Here is a 14,884-nt window from a genome sequence, read left to right on the forward strand (position 1 = left end):
GTCCGCACCTACCGCAGCAGTCTTTGGAAACGATTTAATTACGAAGTCCGATTATTTCAGTTTTATTTCACGGTCAACTACGAGTAACATTGCCTTTACGAAAAAGCCATTGTCAAGCGTCTGATACCGAATAATCAAAACCTGACGACTCATAGGAGAGCCAATCAGACAGATAAAAATAATTAATATTTTATTTTATTTTATTTTATTTATTTTATAGTATTCCTTGGACCTTCACATTGACGATGAAACACTGAAATCGCATCGGAATTAAATACAAAAGGGACAATGCCGCCTTAAGTGCAAGCAGAGTGAGACTTCTTAGAGTCTGTGCTTTGATCCTTTCCTGTGAGGCCAGTATTAGTTTCTGATACACCACTGCAGGTTCAATGTATTCCTTGTACCTTCACATTGACGATGAATCAAAGAAATCGCATCGGAATTAAATTCAAAAGGCACAGCGGAGCCTTAAGTACAAGAATAGAGACTCTTCTTACAGTCGGTGCTTTGAGCATTCCCTGTGAGACCAGTATTAGTTTCCCATACACCACTGCAGGTTCAAAGTATTCCTTGGAGCTTCACATTGACTATGAAACACAGAAATCGCATCGGAATTAAATGCAAAATGCACAAAGCCGCCTTAAGTACAAGAATAGAGACTCTTCATAGAGTCGGTGTTTTGAGCATTTCCTGTGAGACCAGTATTAGTTTCCGATACACCACTGCAGGTTCAATGTATTCCTTGGACCTTCACATTGACGATGAAACACAGAAATTTCATCGGAATTAAATACAAAAGGCTCAATGCCGCCTTAAGTACAAGAATAGAGACTCTTCTTGCAGTCGGTGATTTGAGCATTCCCTGTGAGACCAGTATTAGTTTCCGATACAACACTGCTGGTTCAATGTATTCCCTGGACATACACAATGACGATGAAACACTGAAATTACATCGGAATTAAATACAAAAGACACAATGCCGCCTTAATGCAAGAAGAGTGAGACTTCTTAGAGTCCATTCTTTGATCCTATCCTGTGAGACCAGTATTAGTTTCCGATACACCACTGCAGGTTCAATGTATTCCTTGGACCTTCACATTGACGATGAAACACAGAAATCGCATCGGAATTAAATACAAAAAGCCAGAATGCCGCCTTAATTCCAAGAAGAGTGAGACTTCTTAGAGTTTTTGCTTGGTCCTTTCCTTTGAGAGCAGTATTAGTTTTCGATACACCACTGCAGGTTCAATGTATTCCTTGGACCTTCACATTGACGATGAAACACAGAAATCGCATCGGAATTAAATACAAAAGGCACAATGCCGCCTTAATTACAAGAATAGAGACTCTTGTTACAGCCGTTGCTTTGAGCATTCCCTGTGAGACCAGTAATAGTTTCCGATACACCACTGCAGGTTTAATGTATTCCTTGGACGTCCACATTCACGATGAAACACAGAAATTGCATCGGAATTAAATAGAAAAGGCACAATGCCGCCTTAAGTACAAGAATAGAGACACTTCTTACAATCGGTGCTTTGAGCATTGTCTCTGAGCGCAGTATTAGTTTCTGATACACCACTGCAGGTTCAAGGTATTCCTTGGACCTTCACATTGACTATGAAACACAGAAATCGCATCGGAATTAAATACAAAAGGCACAATGCCGCCATAATTACAAGAATAGAGACTCTTCTTACAGTCGGTGCTTTGAGCATTCCCTGTGAGACTAGTATTAGTTTCCGATACACCACTGCAGGTTCAAAGTATTCCTTGGACCTTCACATTGACTATGAAACACAGAAATCGCATCGGAATTAAATACAAAAGGCACAATGCCGCCATAATTACAAGAATAGAGACTCTTCTAACAGTCGGTGCTTTGAGGATTCCCCGTGAGACCAATATTAGTTTCCGATACACCACTGCAGGTTCCATGTATCCCTTGGACCTTCACATTGACGATGAGACACAGAAATCGCATCGTAATTAAATACAAAAGGCACAATGCCGCCTTAAGTACAAGAATAGAGACCCTTCTTACAGTTAATGCTTTGAGCATTCCCTGTGAGACCAGTATTAGTTTCCGATACACCACTGCAGGTTCAATGTATTCCTCGGACCTTCACACTGATGATGAAACACAGAAATCGCATCGGAATTAAATACAAAATGCACAATGCCGCCTTAAGCACAATAATAGAGACACTTCTTACAGTCGTTGCATTGAGCATTCCCTCTGAGACCAAGATTAGTTTCCGATACACCACTGCAGGTTCAATGTATTCCTTTGACCTTCACATTGACGATGAAACACAGAAATCGCATCGTAATTAAATACAAAAGGCACAATGCCGCCTTAAGTACAAGAATAGAGACTATTCTTACAGTCGGTGCTTTGAGCATTCCCTGAGAGACGAGTATTAGTTTCCGATACACCACTGCAGGTTCAATGTATTCCTTGGACATACACATTGACGATGAAACACTGAAATTACATCGGAATTAAATACAAAATGAACTATGCCGCCTTAATTGCAAGAACAGTGAGACTTCTTAGAGTCTGTGCTTTGATCCTTTCCTGTTAGCCCAGTATTAGATTCCGATACACCACTGCACGTTCAATGTATTTCTAGGAGAGTCACATTGACGATGAAAGACAGAAATCGCACTGGAATTAAATACAAAAGGCACAATGCCGCCTTAAGTACAAGAATACAGACTCTTCTTACAGTCGGTTCTCTGAGCATTCTCTGTGAGACCTGTATTAGTTTCCGATACTGCACTGCAGGTTCAATGTATTCCTTGGACCTTCACATTGACGATGAAACACAGAAATCGCATCGGAATTAAATGCAAAAGGCACAAAGCCGCCTTAAGTACAAGAATAGAGACTCTTCGTAGAGTCTGTGTTTTGATCCTTTCCTCTGAGACCAGTATTAGTTCCGATACTCCACTGCAGTTTCAATGTATTCCTTGGACCTTCACATTGACGATGAATCACAGACATCGCATCGGAATTAAATACAAAAGGCACAATGGCGCCTTAAGTACAAGAATAGAGACTCTTCTTGGAGTCGGTGCTTGGAGCATTCCCTGTGAGACCAGTATTAGTTTCCGATACACCACTGCAGATTCAATGTATTTCTTGGAGCTTCACATTGACGATGAGACACAGAAATCGCACCGGAATTAAATACAAAATTCACAATACCGCCTTGTGTGAGGGAGTAGAGACTCTTCTTACAGTCGTTGCTTTGAGCATTCCCTGTGAGACCAGTATTAGATTCCGATACACAGCTGCAGGTTCAATGTATTCCTTGGACATTCACATTGACGATCAAACACTGAAATTACATCGGAATTAAATACAAAAGGCACAATGCCGCCTTAATTGCAAGAAGAGTGAGACTTCTTAGAGTCAGTGCTTTGATCCTTTCCTGTGAGACCAGTATTAGTTTCCGATACACCACTGCAGGTTCAATGTATTCCTTGGACCTTCACATTGACGATGAAACACAGAAATTTCATCGGAATTAAATACAAAAGGCACAATGCCGCCTTAAGTACAAGAATAGAGACTCTTCTTACAGTCGGTGATTTGAGCATTCCCTGTGAGACCAGTATTACTTTCCGAAACAAAACTGCTGGTTCAATGTATTCCCTGGACATACACAATGACGATGAAACACTGAAATTACATCGGAATTAAATACAAAAGACACAATGCCGCCTTAATGCAAGAAGAGTGAGACTCCTTAGAGTCCATTCTTTGATCCTTTCCTGTGAGACCAGTATTAGTTTCCGATACACCACTGCAGGTTCAATGTATTCCTTGGACCTTCACACTGACGATGAAACACAGAACTCGCATCTGAATTAAATACAAAAAGCCACAATGCCGCCTTAATTCCAAGAAGAGTGAGACTTCTTAGAGTTTGTGCTTGGTCCTTTCCTGTGAGAGCAGTATTAGTTTTCGATACACCACTGCAGGTTCAATGTATTCCTTGGACCTTCACATTGACGATGAAACACAGAAATCGCATCGGAATTAAATACAAAAGGCACAATGCCGCCTTAATTACAAGAATAGAGACTCTTGTTACAGCCGGTGCTTTGAGCATTCCCTGTGAGACCAGTAATAGTTTCCGATACACCACTGCAGGTTTAATGTATTCCTTGGACGTCCACATTCACGATGAAACACAGAAATTGCATCGGAATTAAATAGAAAAGGCACAATGCCGCCTTAAGTAGAAGAATAGAGACACTTCTTACAATCGGTGCTTTGAGCATTGCCTCTGAGCGCAGTATTAGTTTCTGATACACCACTGCAGGTTCAAGGTATTCCTTGGAGCTTCACATTCACTATGAAACACAGAAATCGCATCGGAATTAAATACGAAAGGCACAAGGAAGCCTTAAGTACAAGAATAGAGACTCTTCTTAAAGTCGGTGCTTTGAGCATTCCCTGTGAGACTAGTATTAGTTTCCGATACACCACTGCAGGTTCAAAGTATTCCTTGGACCTTCACATTGACTATGAAACACAGAAATCGCATCGGAATTAAATACAAAAGGCACAATGCCGTCTTAATTACAAGAATAGAGACTCTTCTAACAGTCGGTGCTTTGAGGATTCCCCTTGAGACCAATATTAGTTTGCGATACACCACTGCAGGTTCCATATATCCCTTGGACCTTCACATTGACGATGAAACACAGAAATCGCATCGTAATTAAATACAAAAGGCACAATGCCGCCTTAAGTACAAGAATAGAGACTCTTCTTACAGTTGGTGCTTTGAGCATTCCCTGTGAGACCAGTATTAGTTTCCGATACACCTCTGCAGGTTCAATGTATTCCTTGGACCTTCACATTGATGATGAAACACAGAAATCTCATCGGAATTAAATACAAAATGCACAATGCCGTCTTAAGCACAATAATAGAGACACTTCTTACAGTCGGTGCATTGAGCATTCCCTCTGAGAGCAGTATTAGTTTCCGTACACCACTGCAGGTTCAAAGTATTCCTTGGACCTTCACATTGACTATGAAACACAGAAATCGCATCGGAATTAAATACAAAAGGCTCAATGCCGCCTTAAGTACCAGAATAGAGACTCTTCTTACAGTCGGTGCTTTGAGCATTCCCTCTTATACCAAGATTAGTTTCCAATACACCACTGCAGGTTCAATGTATTCCTTTGACCTTCAAATTGACGATGAAACACAGAAATCGCATCGTAATTAAATACAAAAGGCACAATGCCGCCTTAAGTACAAGAATAGAGACTATTCTTACAGTCGGTGCTTTGAGCATTCCCTGAGAGACGAGTATTAGTTTCCGATACACCACTGCAGGTTCAATGTATTCCTTGGACATACACATTGACGATGAAACACTGAAATTACATCGGAATTAAATACAAAATGAACTATGCCGCCTTAATTGCAAGAACAGTGAGACTTCTCAGTGTCTGTGCTTTGATCCTTTCCTGTGAGCCCAGTATTAGATTCCGATACACCACTGCACGTTCAATGTATTTCTAGGACCGTCACATTGACGATGAAAGACAGAAATCGCACTGGAATTAAATACAAAAGGCACAATGGCGCCTTAAGTACAAGAATAGAGACTCTTCTTGGAGTCGGTGCTTGGAGCATTCCCTGTGAGACCAGTATTAGTTTCCGATACACCACTGCAGATTCAATGTATTTCTTGGAGCTTCACATTGACGATGAGACACAGAAATCGCACCGGAATTAAATACAAAATTCACAATACCGCCTTGTGTGAGGGAGTAGAGACTCTTCTTACAGTCGTTGCTTTGAGCATTCCCTGTGAGACCAGTATTAGATTCCGATACACAGCTGCAGGTTCAATGTATTCCTTGGACATTCACATTGACGATCAAACACTGAAATTACATCGGAATTAAATACAAAAGGCACAATGCCGCCTTAATTGCAAGAAGAGTGAGCCTTCTTAGAGTCAGTGCTTTCATCCTTTCCTGTGAGACCAGTATTAGTTTCCGATACTCCACTGCAGTTTCAATGTATTCCTTGGACCTTCACATTGACGATGAAACACAGAAATCGCATCGGAATTACATACAAAAGGCACAATGCCGCCTTAAGTACAAGAATAGAGACTCTTCTTACAGTCTGTGCTATGAGCTTTCCCTGTGAGACCAGTATTAGTTTCCGATACACAGCTGCAGGTTCAATGTATTCCTTGGACATTCACATTAACGATCAAACACTGAAATTACATCGGAATTAAATAGAAAAGGCACAATGCCGCCTTAATTGCAAGAAGAGTGAGACTTCTTAGTGTCAGTGCTTTGATCCTTTCCTGTGAGACCAGTATTAGTTTCCAATAGTCCACTGCAGATTCAATGTATTCCTTGGACCTTCACATTGACGATGAAACACAGAAATCGCATCGGAATTAAATACAAAAGGCACAATGATGCCTTAAGTACAAGAATAGAGACTCTTCTTACAGTCTGTGCTATGAGCTTTCCCTGTGAGACCAGTATTAGTTTCCGATACACAGCTGCAGGTTCAATGTATTCCTTGGACATTCACATTGACGATCAAACACTGAAATTACATCGGAATGAAATAGAAAAGGCACATTGCCGCCTAAATTGCAAGGAGAGTAAGACTTCCTAGAGTCTGTGCTTTGATCCTTTCCTGTGAGACCAGTATTAGTTTTTAATACACCACAGCAGGTTCAATGTATTGCTTGGATCTTCACATTGACGATGAATCACAGAAATCGCGTAGGAATTAAATACAAAAGTCACAATGGCGCCTTAAGTACAAGAATAGAGATTCTTGTTACAGTCGGTGCTTGGAGCATTCCCTGTGAGACCAGTATTAGATTCCGATACACCTCTGAAGATTCAATGTATTCCTTGGAGCTTCACATTGACGATGAAACACAGAAATCGCATGGGAATTAAATACAAAAGGGCACAAATCCGCCTTAAGTGAGGGAGTAGAGTCTCATCTTACAGTCGTTGCTTTGAGCATTCCCTGTGAGACCAGTATTAGTTTCCGATACACAGCTGCAGGTTCAATGTATTCCTTGGACATTCACATTGACGATCAAACACTGAAATTACATTGCAATTAAATACAAAAGGCATAATGCCGCCTTAATTGCAAGAAGAGTGAGACTTCTTAGAGTCAGTGCTTTGATCCTTTCCTGTGAGACCTGTATTAGTTTTCGATACACCACCGCAGGTTCAATGTATTCCTTGGACCTTCACATTGACGATGAAACAAAGAAATCGCATCGGAATTCAATACAAAAGGCACAATGCCGCCCTAATTACAAGAATAGAGACTCATCTTACAGTCGGTGCTATGAGCCTTTCCTGTGAGACCAGTAATAGTTTCCGATACACCACTGCAGGTTCAATGTATTCCTTGGACGTTAGAATTCACGATGAAACACAGAAATCGCATCGGAATTAAATACAAAAGGCACAATGCCGCCTTAAGTACAAGAATAGAGACACTTCTTACAGTTGGTGCTTTGAGCATTCCCTGTGAGACCAGTATTAGTTTCCATTACACCACTGCAGGTTCAATGTATTCCTTGGACGTAAACATTGACGATCGAACACTGAAATTACATGGAAATTAAATACAAAAGGCACAATGCCGCCTTAAGTACAAAAATAGAGACTCTTCTTACAGTCGGTGCTTTGAGCATTCCCTGTGAGACCAGTATTAGTTTCCGATACACCACTGCAGGTTCAAAGTATTCCTTGGACCTTCACATTGACTATGAAACACAGAAATCGCATCGGAATTAAATGCAAAAGGCACAAAGCCGCCTTAAGTACAAGAATAGAGACTCTTCTTACAGTCGGTGATTTGAGTATTTCCTGTGAGACCAGTATTAGTTTCCGATACACCACTGAAGGTTCAATTTATTCCTTGGACCTTCACATTGACGATGAAACACAGTAATCTCATCGGAATTAGATACAAAAGGCACAATGCCACCTTAAGAACAAGAATAGAGACACTTCTTACAGTCGGAGCTTAGAGCATTCCCTCTGAGAGCAGTATTACTTTCCGATACACCACTGCAGGTTCAAAGTATTCCTTGGACATTCACAATGACGATGAAACACTGAAATTACATCGGAATTAAATACAAAAGACACAATGCCGCCTTAATGCAAGAATAGTGAGACTTCTTAGAGTCCATTATTTGATCCTTTCCTGTGAGACCAGTATTAGTTTCCGATACACCACTGCTTGTTCAATGTATTCCTTGGACCTTCAAATTGACGATGAAACAAAGAAATCGCATCGGAATTAAATACAAAAGGCACAATGCCGCCTTAAGTACCAGAATAGAGACTCTTCTTACAGTCGGTGCTTTGAGCATTCCCTGTGAGACCAGTATTAGTTTCCGATACACCACCGCAGGTTCAATGTATTCCTTGGACCTTCACATTGACGATGAAACACAGAAATCGCATCGGAATTAAATACAAAAGGCACAATGCCGCTTTAATTCCAAGAGGAGTGAGACTTCTTAGAGTCTGTGCTTGATCCTTTCCTGTGAGACCAGTATTAGTTTCCGATACACCACTGCAGGTTCAATGTATGACTTGGACCTTCACATTGACGATGAAACACAGAAATCGCATCGGAAATAAATACAAAATACACAATGAAGCCTTAATTACAAGAATAGAGACTCTTCTTATAGTCGGTGCTTGGAGCATTCCCTGTGAGACCAGTAATAGTTTTCGATACACCACTGCAGGTTCAAAGTATTCCTTGGACGTTCACATTCACAATGAAACATAGAAATCGCATCGGAATTAAATACAAAAGGCACAATGCCGCCTTAAGTACAAGAATAGAGACACTTCTTAAAGTCGGTGATTTGAGCATTGCCTCTGAGGGCAGTATTAGTTTCCGATACACCACTGCAGGTTCAAGGTATTCCTTGGACCTTCAAATTGACTATGAAACACAGAAATAGCATCGGAATTAAATACAAAAGGCACAAGGAAGACTTAAGTACAAGAATAGAGACTCTTCTTACAGTCGGTGCTTTGAGCATTCCCTGTGAGACCAGTATTAGTTTCCGATACACCACTGTAGGTTCAAAGTATTCCTTGGACATTCACATTGACTATGAAACACAGAAATCGCATCGGAATTAAATGCAAAAGGCACAAAGCCGCCTTAAGTACAAGATCAGAGACTCTTCTTACAGTCGGTGCTTTAAGCATTCCCTGTGAGACCAGTATTAGTTTCCGATACACCACTGTAGGTTCAAAGTATTCCTTGGTCCTTCACATTGACTATGAAACATAGAAATCGCATCGGAATTAAATGCAAAAGGCACAAAGCCGCCTTAAGTACAAGAATAGAGACTCTTCTTACAGTCGGTGTTTTGAGCATTTCCTGTGAGACCAGTATTAGTTTCTGATACACCACTGCAGGTTCAATGTATTCCTTGGACCTTCACATTGACGATGAAACACAGAAATCGCATCGGAATTAAATACAAAAGGCACAAAGCCGCCTTAAGCACAAGAATAGAGACTCTTCTTACAGTCGTTGCATTGAGCATTCCCTGTGAGACCAGTATTAGTTAACGATACACAGCTGCAGGTTCAATGTATTCCTTGGACATTCACATTGACGATCAAACACTGAAATTACATTGCAATTAAATACAAAAGGCATAATGCCGCCTTAATTGCAAGAAGAGTGAGACTTCTTAGAGTCAGTGCTTTGATCCTTTCCTGTGAGACCAGTATTAGTCTCCGATACACCACTGCAGGTTCAAAGTATTCCTTGGACCTTCACATTGACGATGAAACACAGAAATCGCATCGGAATTAAATACAAAAGGCACAAAGCCGCCTTAAGTACAAGAATAGAGACTATTCTTACAGTCGTTCCTTTGAGCATTCCCTGTGAGACCAGTATTAGTTTCCGATACACAGCTGCAGGTTCAATGTATTACTTGGACATTCACATTGACGATCGAACACTAAAATTACATTGGAATTAAATACAAAAGGCACAATGCCGCCTTAATTGCATGCAGAGTGAGACTTCTTAGAATCTGTGTTTGATCCTTTCCTGTGAGTCCAGTATTAGTTTCCGATACACCACTGCACGTTCAATACAGGGCGTTTCAAAAAGAAAGAGCAGATTTCAAACATTTATTTCTCAAAAACTACAAATGATAGAAACACAATTCCAACGGTCCTTCACTCAATATGAGTACCAAATGTTACACAACAAATATCAAAACTGTACCTCAATATGAGCACCATTTGTTACACGACAAATATCAAACCGGTATCTCACTTCTTGCCACACACGACGCAACTGGTCTTTAGTTACCGAATTCACGGCCGCAACAATTCGATGTCGTACCTCTTGAAGAGTAGCGGGCATAGGTGGGACATAAACACAGTCCTTTATGTACCCCCACAAATAAAAATCGCAGGGAGTAAGGTCTGGTGACCTGGGAGGCCACAGACGATGACATTGATCTTGTGCTCCTGCTCTTCCAATCCACCGTCCTGGAATGGTGTTATTTAGGTACCGTCGTACAGGTTCAGAGAAGTGTGGTGGGGCGCCATCTTGCATGAAGATGAAGTGATTTGAATCTTCCTGAAGTTGAGGAAATAGCCAGTTTTCTAACATGTCCAGGTAAATGGTTCCTGTGATAGTTTTCTCCATGAAAAAGAAAGGTCCATAAACTTTGTTTACCGAAATTGCACAAAAGACGTTAACCTTTGGTGAGTCTCTTTCATGTTGAATAACGTCCCTCGGAGTTTCACTCGCCCAAATTCGTACGTTATGCCGATTAACTTTACCAGAAATGTGAAACGTTGATTCATCTGAAAAAATTAATCGTTCGGCAAAATTGTCCTCTTCCATGTCCTGTAGAATTGCAGTTGAAAATTCGAACCTTTTGTTGTGGTCGTCAGGACGCAATGCTTGCAATAACTGCAGTTTGTACGGCTTCATGTGCAGACGGTTACTCAGAACGCGCCATACCGTTGTTTTAGACATGTTTAGTTCGTGACTTGCCCGTGCCGTGGATTTTCTAGGGCTCCTTTCGTAAGCTGCACGGACACGCTCGACATTTTCATCCGATGTGCGTGGACGACCCGTGCTTTTTCGCTTGCAGATGCAACCATCTTCTACGAATCTGTGATGCCACTCATAAATTTGCTTATGACGAGGCGGCTGTTTGTTGAATTGACGGCGGAATGCACGTTGCACACCAACAATGGACTCTAACTTTGCAAATTGCACCACACAAAATGATCGTTCCTGTGGTGTCGTCGCCATTTTCCTACAAACAAACGCCAGCGCCACTGCGGATTTGCATGGAACTTCTGCGCGGACCATTGAAAAACTTTGAACCTTTCTCTGACAAGAAACGTTTGAATTGTGTTTCTATCATTTGTAGTTTTTGAGAAATAAATGTTTGAAATCTGCTCTTTCTTTTTGAAACGCCCTGTATATTCCTTGGACGGTCACATTGAATATGAAAGACAGAAATCGTATCGGAACTAAACTCAAAAGGCACTAAGCCGCCTTAAGTACAAGAATACAGTTTTTTATTACAGTCGATGCTTTGAGCAATCCCTGTGAGACCTGTATTAGTTTCCGATACACCACTGCAGGTTCAATGTATTCCTTGGACCTTCACATTAACGATGAAACACAGAAATCGCATCGGAATTAAATATAAAAGGCACAATGCCGCCTTAAGTACATGAATAGAGACTCTTCTTACAGTCGGTGCTATGAGCTTTCCCTGTGAGACCAGTATTAGTTTCCGATACACCACTGCAGGTTCAATGTATTCCTTGGACCTTCACATTGTCGATGAAACACAGAAATCGCATCGGAATTAAATACAAAAGGCACAATGCCGCCTTAATTACAAGAATAGAGACTCATCTTACAGTCGGTGCTTTGAGCATTCCCTGTGAGACCAGTAATAGTTTCCGATACACCACTGCACGTTCAATGTATTCCTTGGACGTTCACATTCACGATGAAACACAGAAATCGCATCGGAATTACATACAAAAGGCACAATGCCGCCTTAAGTACAAGAATAGAGACACTTCTTACAGTTGGTGCTTTGAGCATTCCCTGTGATACCAGTATTAGTTTCCATTACACCACTGCAGGTTCAATGTATTCCTTGGACGTAAACATTGACGATGGAACACTGAAATTACATGGGAATTAAATACAAAAGGCACAATGCCGCCCTCAGTACATAAATAGAGACTCTTCTTACAGTCGGTGCTTTGAGCATTCCCTGTGAGACCAGTATTAGTTTCCGATACACCACTGCAGGTTCAAAGTATTCCTTGGACCTTCACATTGACTATGAAACACAGAAATCGCATCGGAATTAACTGCAAAAGGCACAAAGCCGCCTTAAGTACAAGAATAGAGACTCTTCTTACAGTCGGTGTTTTGACCATTTCCTATGAGACCAGTATTATTTTCCGATACACCACTGCAGGTTCAATGTATTCCTTGGACCTTCACATTGACGATGAAACACAGAAATCTCATCGGAATTAGATACAAAAGGCACAATGCCGCCTTAAGAACAAGAATAGAGACACTTCTTACAGTCGGAGCTTAGAGCATTCCCTCTGAGAGCAGTATTAGTTTCCGATACACCACTGCAGGTTCAAAGTATTCCTTGGACATACACAATGCCGATGAAACACTGAAATTACATCGGAATTAAATACAAAAGACACAATGCCGCCTTAATGCAAGAAGAGTGAGACTTCTTAGAGTCCATTATTTGATCCATTCCTGTGAGTCCAGTATTAGTTTCCGATACACCACTGCATGTTCAATGTATTCCTTGGACCTTCAAATTGACGATGAAACAAAGAAATCGCATCGGAATTAAATACAAAAGGCACAATGCCGCCTTAAGTACAAGAATAGAGACTCTTCTTACAGTCGGTGCTTTGAGCATTCCCTGTGAGACCAGTATTAGTTTCCGATACACCACCGCAGGTTCAATGTATTCCTTATACCTTCACATTGACGATGAAACACAGAAATCGCATCGGAATTAAATACAAAAGGCACAATGCCGCCTTAATTCTAAGAAGAGTGAGACTCCTTAGAGTCTGTGCTTGATCCTTTCCTGAGAGACCAGTATTAGTTTCCGATACACCACTGCAGGTTCAATGAATGACTTGGACCTTCACATTGACGATGAAACACAGAAATCGCATCGGAATTAAATACAAAAGGCACAATGCCGCCTTAATTACATGAATAGAGACTCATCTTACAGTCGGTGCTTTGAGCATTCCCTGTGAGACCAGTAATAGTTTCCGATACACCACTGCACGTTCAATGTATTCCTTGGACGTTCACATTCACGATGAAACACAGAAATCGCATCGGAATTAAATACAAAAGGCACAATGCCGCCTTAACTACAAGAATAGAGACACTTCTTACAGTTGGTGCTTTGAGCATTCCCTGTGAGACCAGTATTAGTTTCCATTACACCACTGCAGGTTCAATGTATTCCTTGGACGTAAACATTGACGATGGAACACTGAAATTACATGGGAATTAAATACAAAAGGCACAATGCCGCCTTAAGTACAAAAATAGAGACTCTTCTTACAGTCGGTGCTTTGAGCATTCCCTGTGAGACCAGTATTAGTTTCCGATACACCACTGCAGGTTCAAAGTATTCCTTGGACCTTCACATTGACTATGAAACACAGAAATCGCATCGGAATTAAATGCAAAAGGCGCAAAGCCGCCTTAAGTACAAGAATAGAGACTCTTCTTACAGTCGGTGTTTTGAGCATTTCCTATGAGACGAGTATTAGTTTCCGATACACCACTGCAGGTTCAATGTATTCCTTGGACCTTCACATTGTCGATGAAACACAGAAATCTCATCGGAATTAGATACAAAAGGCACAATGCCGCCTTAAAAACAAGAATAGAGACACTTCTTACAGTCGGAGCTTAGAGCATGCCCTCTGAGAGCAGTATTAGTTTCCGAAACACCACTGCAGGTTCAAAGTATTCCTTGGACATACACAATGCCGATGAAACACTGAAATTACATCGGAATTAAATACGAAAGACACAATGCCGCCTTAATGCAAGAAGATTGAGACTTCTTAGAGTCCATTATTTGATCCTTTCCTGTGAGTCCAGTATTAGTTTCCGATACACCACTGCATGTTCAATGTATTCCTTGGACCTTCAAATTGACGATGAAACAAAGAAATCGCATCGGAATTATATACAAAAGGCACAATGCCGCCTTAAGTACAAGAATAGAGACTGTTCTTACAGTCGGTGCTTTGAGCATTCCCTGTGAGACCAGTATTAGTTTCCGATACACCACCGCAAGTTCAATGTATTCCTTAGGCCTTCACATTGACGATGAAACACAGAAATCGCATCGGAATTAAATACAAAAGGCACAATGCCGCCTTAATTCCAAGAAGAGTGAGACTTCTTAGAGTCTGTGCTTGATCCTTTCCTGAGAGACCAGTATTAGTTTCCGATACACCACTGTAGGTTCAATGTATGACTTGGACCTTCACATTGACGATGAAACACAGAAATCGCATCGGAAATAAATACAAAAGGCACAATGCCGCCTTAATTACAAGAATAGAGACTCTTCTTATAGTCGGTGCTTTGAGCATTCCCTGTGAGAACAGTGATAGTTTTCGATACACCACTGCAGGTTCAATGTATTCCTTGGACGTTCACATTCACAATGAAACATATAAATCGCATCGGAATTAAATACAAAAGGCACAATGCCGC

This window comes from Schistocerca serialis, chromosome 9 (assembly GCF_023864345.2).
Source record: "Schistocerca serialis cubense isolate TAMUIC-IGC-003099 chromosome 9, iqSchSeri2.2, whole genome shotgun sequence".
In the NCBI taxonomy this organism is placed as follows: Eukaryota; Metazoa; Arthropoda; class Insecta; order Orthoptera; family Acrididae; genus Schistocerca; species Schistocerca serialis.